This window comes from Triplophysa rosa, linkage group LG14, assembly GCF_024868665.1.
Source record: "Triplophysa rosa linkage group LG14, Trosa_1v2, whole genome shotgun sequence".
Classification (NCBI taxonomy): Eukaryota; Metazoa; Chordata; class Actinopteri; order Cypriniformes; family Nemacheilidae; genus Triplophysa; species Triplophysa rosa.
The window spans coordinates 1,146,541-1,156,451 of NC_079903.1; positions in this window are offsets into that span (position 1 = coordinate 1,146,541).

Below are 9,911 nucleotides of genomic sequence, written 5' to 3' on the forward strand. Positions count from 1 at the left end.
TTACAGGCGTATAGCCGCCTAGTGGCCAGGGCCCTAGCCTGAGTGATGGTCCTAACCGCCGCAGGGGGTAGGCCACTCAGGATCTCCTCATCTCGTCCAGGGGCCAGACATAGAGGTTCCATTGGTCTGGCCTGGGATGCCATAACGTGCCCTTCCCCTGGGAAAGCAGGTCCTTCGTCAGGGGAATCGGCCAGGGGGGGAGCTGTCGTCAAGAGCATTAGCTCCGAGAACCAAGTCCGGTTGGGCCAGTATGTACTAGTACACTTGATGCTCCTCTTCCCTGACCTTGCACAGAGTCTGTGAAATGAGGCTCACTTGGGGGAAGGCGTACTTCCGCTTGTCCCACGGCCAGCTGTGCGCTAGAGCATCTGTTCCGAGGCGGGCCTCGGACGGGAGTACCCTAGTGGGCAATGGGTGGTGTCCAGGGAGGCCAACAGGTCTACCTGAGCCTGCCCGAACTGTACTCAATGAACTGGACTGCGCAGGGGTGGAGTATCCCCTCTCCGCGAGGCGTCAACTGAAGAGAGAGCGCATCGGCTGTCTGGTTCAGGTCGCCTGAGATATGTGTGGCTCGCAGGAATCTGCTCACCTGCGGACTCCACAGGAGGAGGCGTTGGGTGAGTCGTGTTAGTTGCCGTGAGCGAACACCACCCTGGCGGTTGATATACGCTATGGCAGTTGTGCTGTCCGACCGGACCAGCACGTGCTTGGCCTGCACGAGAGGTTGTAGCCCCTTCAGTGCAAGTAGCACATCCAGCAACTCTAGGCAGTTGATATGCCTGCGCAGGCGGGGGCCCGTCCATCACCCCGACACTGCGTGCCCGTTGCACACGGCACCCCAACCCTGCAGGGAGGCGTCTGTCATCACCACGCGTCGGCAGAGAGGCGTAATCACCATCCGCCTGCTGCCCATGTGCCACGCTCTCCAGGGAACTCGACCCGAGGGGTATCACCACCGCCGAGGATGCCATGTGCCCAGGAGCCTCTGAATTTCAGGGGGACCGCTGACTGCTTGAAATATTCCAGGCAGTTCAACACTGACTGAGCGCTTTCTGAGTCAGTCGTGGAGACAGAGTTGAGTTCCATACCAAAAAAGAGGATGCTCTGCACAGAGGAGAGCTTGCTCTTTTCTTGGTTGACCTGTGGTCCCAATCGATCTAGGTGCTGAAGCACTAGGTCCCTGTGTGTACATAACATATCTCGCGAGTGTGTCAAATGAGCCAGTCATCGAGATAGTTTAGTACCCGCACACCTCTCTCCCTGAGGGGAGTGAGGGCGGCTTCCACGATCTTCGTGAAGACTCGTGGGGACAGGGACAGACCGAAAGGGGGGACTCTGTACTAATATGCCTGAGCCTCGAAAGCGAACCGTAGGAACGGGCGATGACGAGGGAGAATCGAGACATGAGAGTAAGCGTCCTTCACGTCGATTGCCGTGAATCCATCTTGACATGTGATAGATGTGCCAGGATGCGCTTCTGCGTGAGCATCCTGAACGGCAGCTTGAGTAGGTGCCTGTTCAGTGGTCGCAAGATCATACCGGTCGCAAGATCGCCCCTGCCCCTTAGGAGTTAAGGCGCACTCCACTCGGGGTGTTGCCTCCTCGTGGGCACTGGCTCAGGGCGCTTCTCTGGCAGACATCTGCAGAGCTGCGGGTTGGGCTACGCCCAATACCTTCGCGAGGTTATACAACCTCCGCGTTGAACCGGTGTCAGCCCGCGTCCTGCAGGGCAACAGGTAGGACCTGCAGCCGTTGGGCGTACGCCTGCGGAAGCCCTTCCCCCTTCGGGGGGAGCAGTGGCGATCCAGCCTCACTTCTTTCCCCTCGGGTAAAGAACAGGCATTCCATCCATCACTAAGCACCCTTCCAGGGGACAGGCTGGGCAGAGCAGCCCTGCCCCTTTAGGCCGGGGAACAGTTGAGTTATCTCCCACATAGCTCTAACCGGACCTAGTGCTCCAGACGTGGTAACACCCCCTCGTGGGCTGTTCCGTCTGATGTATCCTCATGAATGGTTCCCACCTTGGCAACCCATGACCTCCCCAGGTGGACTCCCACCGTGCGGTTAACTCCTGTCCGCACTTCTTCCCATGAGTTCTCCCCTGCTGGTGAGACCATGTGGTGTTTCCACTAATTCCTCCCTACGGTAGGTAGTGGCCTCTGCAGCGTTTTTCCCCCAGGGGGAATAATGCTTACCCAGTGGCCCGTACGGTGCCGGGTGGCTTCTCGCCATTTAGAGAATTAGGCCTCCGCCCGTGACGGCCGGCGTTAGGGGGCTTCCCAACTTTTTGTGGAAAGCTCTGGGTCCCCCTTCCTCTCCACTGGAAGGTCATAATTTCGCGTTAGCGTGTTCGTCTGACTCGCCCAGGCCAGTCAACGTCGCTCCGCAGAGATTGTGACGCGGCTCAGTGCTGTGGCGTTTTCCATAGGAACCCCATTCTGTCGGTTCGACACAACGTCGAGAGACCGACAGAAAGGGAACGTCTTGGTTACGGATGTAACCTCGGTTCCCTGATGGAGGGAACGAGACGTTGTGTCGATCATGCCACAACACTGGCCGCCCACCCCAGCGGTCGGGGGAGGATGCTTTAGGCTCCTCAGACCAAAGGTGAATGAATGAGCACGCCGGCTTCCCTCTTATACCCGGACATCCGGGGAGGAGCCCGGCATGCAAATTTCATTCGCCAATTTTCATTGGCCTTTTCTAAATACTCAGAAGATGATAGGTTCTCAAGACAAACCCCATTCTGTCGGTTCGACACAACGTCTCGTTCCCTCCATCAGGGAACCGAGGTTACATCCGTAACCAAGACGTTTTCTTTCTGTCGGTCTCTCGACGTTGTGTCGAACCGACAGAATGGGGTTTGTCTTGAGAACCTATCATCTTCTGAGTATTTAGAAAAGGCCAATGAAAATTGGCGAATGAAATTTGCATGCCGGGCTCCTCCCCGGATGTCCGGGTATAAGAGGGAAGCCGGCGTGCTCATTCATTCACCTTTGGTCTGAGGAGCCTAAAGCATCCTCCCCCGACCGCTGGGGTGGGCGGCCAGTGTTGTGGCATGAGGGACACAACGTCTCGTTCCCTCCATCAGGGAACCGAGGTTACATCCGTAACCAAGACGTTCCCTTTCTGTCGGTCTCTCGACGTTGTGTCGAACCGACAGAATGGGGTTCCTATGGAAAACGCCACAGCACTGAGCCGCGTCACAATCTCTGCGGAGCGACGTTGACTGGCCTGGGCGAGTCAGACGAACACGCTAACGCGAAATTATGACCTTCCAGTGGAGAGGAAGGGGGACCCAGAGCTTTCCACAAAAAGTTGGGAAGCCCCCTAACGCCGGCCGTCACGGGCGGAGGCCTAATTCTCTAAATGGCGAGAAGCCGCCCGGCACCGTACGGGCCACTGGGTAAGCATTATTCCCCCCTGGGGAAAAAACGCTGCAGAGGCCACTACCTACCGTAGGGAGGAATTAGTGGAGACACCACATGGTCTCACCATCAGGGGAGAACTCATGGGAGGAATGTGCGGACTGCAGGAGTTAACCGCAAGGTGGGAGTCCACCTGGGGAGGTCATGGGTTGCCAAGGTGGGAACCATTCATGAGGATACATCAGACGGAACAGCCCACGGAGGGGGGGTTACCACGTCTGGAGCACTAGGTCCGGTTAGAGCTATGTGGGAGATAACTCAACTGTTCCCCGGCCTAAGGGGGCAGGGCTGCTCTGCCCAGCCTGTCCCCTGGAAGGGTGCTTAGTGATGGATGGAATGCCTGTTCTTTACCCGAGGGGAAAGAAGTGAGGCGGGATCGCCACTGCTCCCCCCGGAGGGGGAAGGGCTTCCGCAGGCGTATGCCCTACCGGCTGCCGGTCCCACACCTTGCCAGGATGCGGGCTGACACCGGTTCCGCGCGTAGGTATTAGAACCTCACGGAGTTGTTAGGCATAGCCCAACCCGCAGCTCCGCAGATGTCTGCCAGAGAGGCGCCCTGAGCCAGCCACGAGGGGTGTGCCTCACCCCCAACGGGCAGGAAAAAAGATCGGTATGCCCTAACGAGGGCATCCACGATCCAGTGCGCCAGCCTCTGTTTGGAGACAGCCCTCCTGCTGACCTCCGAAACAGACAAAGAGCTGCTCAGAGCTTCTGGGCTCTGCGTGCGGTCCAAGTAGAGGCGCCGTGCGCGTACTGGACAAAACACGGATAGGTTGGGTCTTCCTCCCCGGTGGGGAGCGCCTGCAGGTTCACCACCTGGTCTCTCGGGAGAGTGGTGGGAACCTTGGGCACGTAGCCGGGGCGGGGTCTCAAGATAACGTGAGAATCCCGGCCCCGAGTTCTAGGCAATCTGTGGACACGGAGGGTGCTTGTAGATCCCCTACCCTCTTGGAGGTGAGCGCCATGCGGAAAGCCGTCTTTATCAAGACTGAGAAAGAGCGGCAACCCCGAGAGGCTCGAAGGGGGCGGGGCCTCTTGAGGCCCGCCACCTAGGTCGCAAGAGGGTACGGAGCGCGGGTAAGGTGGTCACCCTCTCGCGCCCCTTAGGAACCTAATGACCAGGTCGTGCTGTCCCAGAGGCTACCCAGCACTTGGGTCATGATGAGCGGCCGTAGCGGCTACATACATTCCCAGTGTGGAGGGGGAGAGGTTACTCCCCCGTCTCTCTTGAGGACGGGACAGCTCGTACCCGACCGAGCAACTCCGCGGGTCTTCTCGCCGAGAAGAGCACCAGGACGAGAAGAGGCGCCACCTATGGGCGTATAGCCGCCCAGTGGCCGAAGCCCTAGCCTGAGTGACGTCCCAACCGGACCGGGGGTGGGTCACTCAGGATCTCCTCGTCCCGTCCAGACATGGAGACCAGGTTTTGCCTGGGATGCCGTAACGTGCCCCTTCCCCTGGGGAAGCTGTCCGCCAGGGGGAGCGGCCAGGGGGGAGTTGTTGTCAGAGCCTCAGCTCCGAGAACCAAGTCCTGGTTAGGCCGAAGGGGCGTAACTAGTACCACTTGATGCTCCTCTTCCCTGGCCTTGCACAGGCCCTGTGCAATGAGGCTCACTGGGGGGAAGCGTACTTCCGCTTGTCCCGCGGCCAGCTGTGCGCAAGGGCATCCGTGCCGAGGGTACTCGGACAGGGAGTACCCAAGCGGACCATGGGAGGAGTTCGGGGAGGCAACAGGACCACCTGTGCCTGGCCAAACTGCCCCCAAATGAGCCGGCTGCGCGGGGAGGGAGTCGCCACTCTCCGCAAGGCGTCAACTGACGAGAGAGCACATCGGCTGTCTGGTTCAGGACGCCTGGGATGTGTGTGGCTCGCAGGGAGCTGATCACCTGCTGACTCCAGAGGAGGAGGCGTCGGGCGAGTCATGTTAGCTGCTGTGAGTGAATTATACGCCACAGCAGCTGTGCTGTCCGACCGGACCAGCACGTGCTTCCCTGCATGAGAGGAAGTCCCTCAATGCAAGTAGCACAACCCACAACTCTAGGCAGTTGAATGCCAACGCAGGCGGGGGCCCGTCCACCGCCCCGACACTGCTTGCCCGTTGCACACGGCACCCCTTAGGGTGTGTCGGCAGAAAAGCGTGTGACCAACGCCTGCTGCCGGTGTGCCACGCTCTCCAAGGAATTTGACTCTGCCGCCAGTGTTGGAGCGGTCATATATGCAGCAACCCGAGGGGGGGCCACCCCCGCCGAGGATGCCATGAATCCCAGGAGCCTCCTGTTACAGGGGGACCGCTGACTGTCTGATCTCAGGCAGTTTAACACTGACCGGGCGCGCTAGCCGCTCGTGAGGACAGAGTCGAGTTCCATACCGGGAAATAGGATGCTCTGCACCGGGGAGAGCTTGCTCTTATCTCAGTTGACCTGTGGCCCCACCGATCTAGGTGCCGGAGCACCAGGTCCCTGTGTGTACACCACAGATCTCGAGAGTGTGCCCAAACTTGAGCCAGTCGTCGAGATAGTTAGTACCCGTACACCTCCTTCCCAACGGGGAAGGAGGGCGGCTTCCACGACCTTCGTAAAGACTCGTGGAGACAGGGACAGACCGAAGGGTAGGACCCTGTACTGATATGCCCGTCCCTCGAGCGCGAACCGTCGGAACGGCCGATGTCGAGGGAGGATCGAGACATGAAGTATGCGTCCTAGGTCGATTGCCACGAACCAGTCCTGACGCCTGACGGACGCCAGGATGCGCTTCTGCGTGACCATCCTGAAAGGCAGCTAGTGTAGGTGCCTGTTCAGAACACGCAGATCTAAGATAGGGCGCAACCCTCCGCCTTTCTTAGGGACAATGAAGTATGGGCTGTAAAACCCGCTGAACACCTCGGCCAATGGGACGGGCTCGATCGCTCCCTTCACCAGAAGGGAGGCGACCTCCGCCCGAAGTACGGGGGCATCCCTGCCTCTGCCTGAGGTAAAAGGACGTCCCGGAACTTGGGCGGACGTGTAGCGAACTGAATCGCGTAGCCGAGACGGATCGTCTTCCTTAGCCAGCCTGACAGTCTGGGGGCTCCCAGAACTGTGACAGGGGGACTAGAGGTTGATCTGTTTCATCGCCCCCGCGGAGGGTGGTTCGATGGCTAGCAGTACGGATTCCTTGCCGGGGGAGGCCCCCCGGGGAGGAGATCGGCTCTGCCATATTTCCTGCCTGGCGACTGCGCAGCTCAACGCACTGTCTGACTGAGAGTGCTGAGGGCTGGTGTTTATACTCGACATTGCGCTTTGCCATGACGCAACGTCGAGTTTGCCGTTCACCGTCGTGCAGAGGGTGAGAGCGGCTGAGGTAACCCAGAGAGAGAGGAAACTCTCCTTTTTGAGAGTAAGTGGGCGCCAGCCCCCCAGAGGGGGCCAGCAGATGGAGGGACAGGGCAGGAACCGTCCCTATCCGACCTACCAGCGCTGTGGCTGGGGTCGGGCCCAATGGTAGCCTCGATCCTCCTGAGGTGATCCCATGACAGCCGCTTCCCTCGGCTGCTGATGGGGCGATGGTCTCCTCTTCGCTGTCTCCTCCAGGTCACTGGAGGGCATTGAAGAGGACCAGGGCTGCTGGGAAGCAGACAGTGCATGGGACTCGACGGCCGAGGTGGCCGAGTTGCGGCACGGAGGACTGCTTTTTACTGTCGAGAACTCTCCACAGTAACACGAGATGTTGTGTCCTCTTGCCACAACACGTGCTGTCCACTGCAGCAGTCGTGAGAGGTCTCAGGCTCCTCAGAACTAAGGTGAATGAATGAGGCATGCCGTCTCCCTTTTATACCCGGATATCCGGGGGCGGAGTCCGGCATGCAAATTTCATTCGCCAATTTTCATTGGCCTTTTCTAGAGAAGTCGGAAGCGATTGGTTCTCAAGGACGAACCCCATCTGTCGGTTCGACACAACGTCTCGTTCCCTCCATCAGGGAACTGAGGTTACAAACGTAACCGAGACGTTCTCAGTAGCGTGGTGGTAGCTTCTCTGTTTTCTGAATCAAATAGCTTTTCAGTAGCGAAGCTTTTTTTTCAAGTAGTGCGGTAGTGTCCACAAAAGGTACATTTTCCCAAGCATTTCTAAACCTCAAGCGCAAATCAGAAATACTGCTAAGGATCACTGATCCTGGATCAGCAAGTGACGCCACCACCATACATGGATCTGAGTGACATCCAATTGGCCACCATGGGTGCCACCCCAACATTTTATTTGCTACTGATGGTACGTGTGATTTCACCTCTCGTCGAACGAAGCTTTTGTTTTGACGTTCGGCGGCAGCCCAGTGCAGCTGCACGGGAGAATGCGCTGGCTGATTTAGAGATGCACAAGAATGAAGCATCGTATTTTAAGGAAGTCTCACTATTAAGCCTTGGGTTTAGGGTTCCTGAACAACTTTTCATTGTGTAAGTGAGCGTTAAGCTCCATTAGCAGATAATAATTACATAAGAGAGACCGGTTCCTAACATGCATTGTGTTTACATAATAGTCGGACTCGGAAATTAATTAGGCTATGGAAAAAAGACACCAAGGTGAACAAAATGCCATCCAAATGCAAGATATAAGGTATTCAAGATATTCAAACTAACTACGACAGTTGCGATCTAAAAAACGAACGAATGTCGATTACAGCATAACATTTTGATTTCCTACAGCAGTGAGCATTACAACCAGTCACAGTTCAGCATATGAATATACTGGCCAATCAAAGGCGTTTACATGATTCACAGATGAATGAGAGCTGTCACAATGTTCATTATAAACAAGCGCATACGTACACGATGTAAGCGAGATTTATTGTGCTGAGTAGCAAGACTGTTTCATGTATAACCTTGAGTCATTGAGTGTTTTGGTGGTGTTAAATGTTCTTTGATAGTTTTCTTTATATTATCATATATTCCGGTAACAATTAATGATTTTTGTGGAAATCTTGCAGTCGAATGTAATGATTGCCTGCTGTTTTATATTTATGATTTATATGTGTTCATCAGATTAATTTCAGTTTAAAGACAAATCGGCCTTATACTTTTTGTCCTTTTTATTATTCATATTTGTATAATGTACTTTTTGCACTTCAAATTATATCTTACAACATTATACAATTGTTTTATTAACAGTTATGGCACATTTGAGCAGCATTAAACAGTCTTTCTAATAATCCATCACAGATGCAACCTCTGCAGTTTTTGTTGATGTTGATAATATTTTACTCATTATTCTTCTTTGTTAAAATAATTGATTAAATGTACTGTAAGTATTTGATATAAAAGACGATGCACTAACATTACAAAAAATGCCCTTATAAAGATTTTTTTTTCTTTTAAAGTTTCTGAATAATTATGCAAATATGTTTCACTGAGAGTTTTATTGATTACTGAGGTAGCATTTGGAAAGCAGTCGGTTAAAAATAAAAATTATATTTAAAAAAAGTAGTTTAGATGTAGTAAGCTACATTTTCCATATTGCTGTAGCTTAGCTTAGCTACATTTCCCAGGGTGGTAGCTTTAGTGTAATGAAGCTTCATTTAATGTAGAGTAACTTTTAGCTTAGCTCACTAGATTTTCCAAGTAGCTTGCCTGTCAGAAACACAAAAAATTATCATAATAAAGACAAAGAATAATTTTAAGATGGGAATTAATTATTTTTGTATTTAATTTTTCTGCTCAAAATCTTATTACCGTAACACGTCCAGCTATGTTTGAGTACATAATATGTTTTAATTTCAATAGAGTACAATTAAAATAGTTCAACTAGATGTTCTCCACTAAATGATGTTTTATAACAAAGTTTAGGAGGAGCCGAAGCATACAATCGAGCCCAGCTGATTTGCATCAGCAATCACGCTTCTATCCTATCAACTCAAGTGAGCCATCCTATAAACAAGGCAGCTGTTCTTACCTGCGCCATCTCTATGGTAATCAGCATGTCAGAGACCCCGAACTTTGTCGTTAGCGACAGCACCATCGCCCAGGACATTCTGCCGCATTTGAGTGTTTCCCAGCACTCCAGCCCTGGCTTGGACACAGCAACCGAGATTGCGGCTCTGATACTCCTCGTGCTTCAAAACTCCTATGTACTTCCACGCCTACCTCTGCTGGGCTTCCGCATCCTTCTCCAGTGTCATCTTACGCATCAATACCACACACTGTCCCAGCCATCGAAAAGTGGACAGTGGAAGGTTTACGGCTAGCCCTCACCAACCAGGACGTATATTTCAGTCGGCGGATGAAAAAGGCGGAGCTTTACGGCCTGTATGTTTCGCTGCAGACCGAAGCTCCCCCATCAAGATCTTCCCCGCAGCTTAAAGCCACCGATCAACTGAGCCCAGCGCCAGCGTCACACTTCTATCACAATATCACACATATCACAAATAGTTTTTTCCGCTAAATGTGCCATCAGAGTAGTTCAGTGGAACCAGTGCTCTTATTGGGGGGCAGTAGCACATCACCACATCCTGCCTCC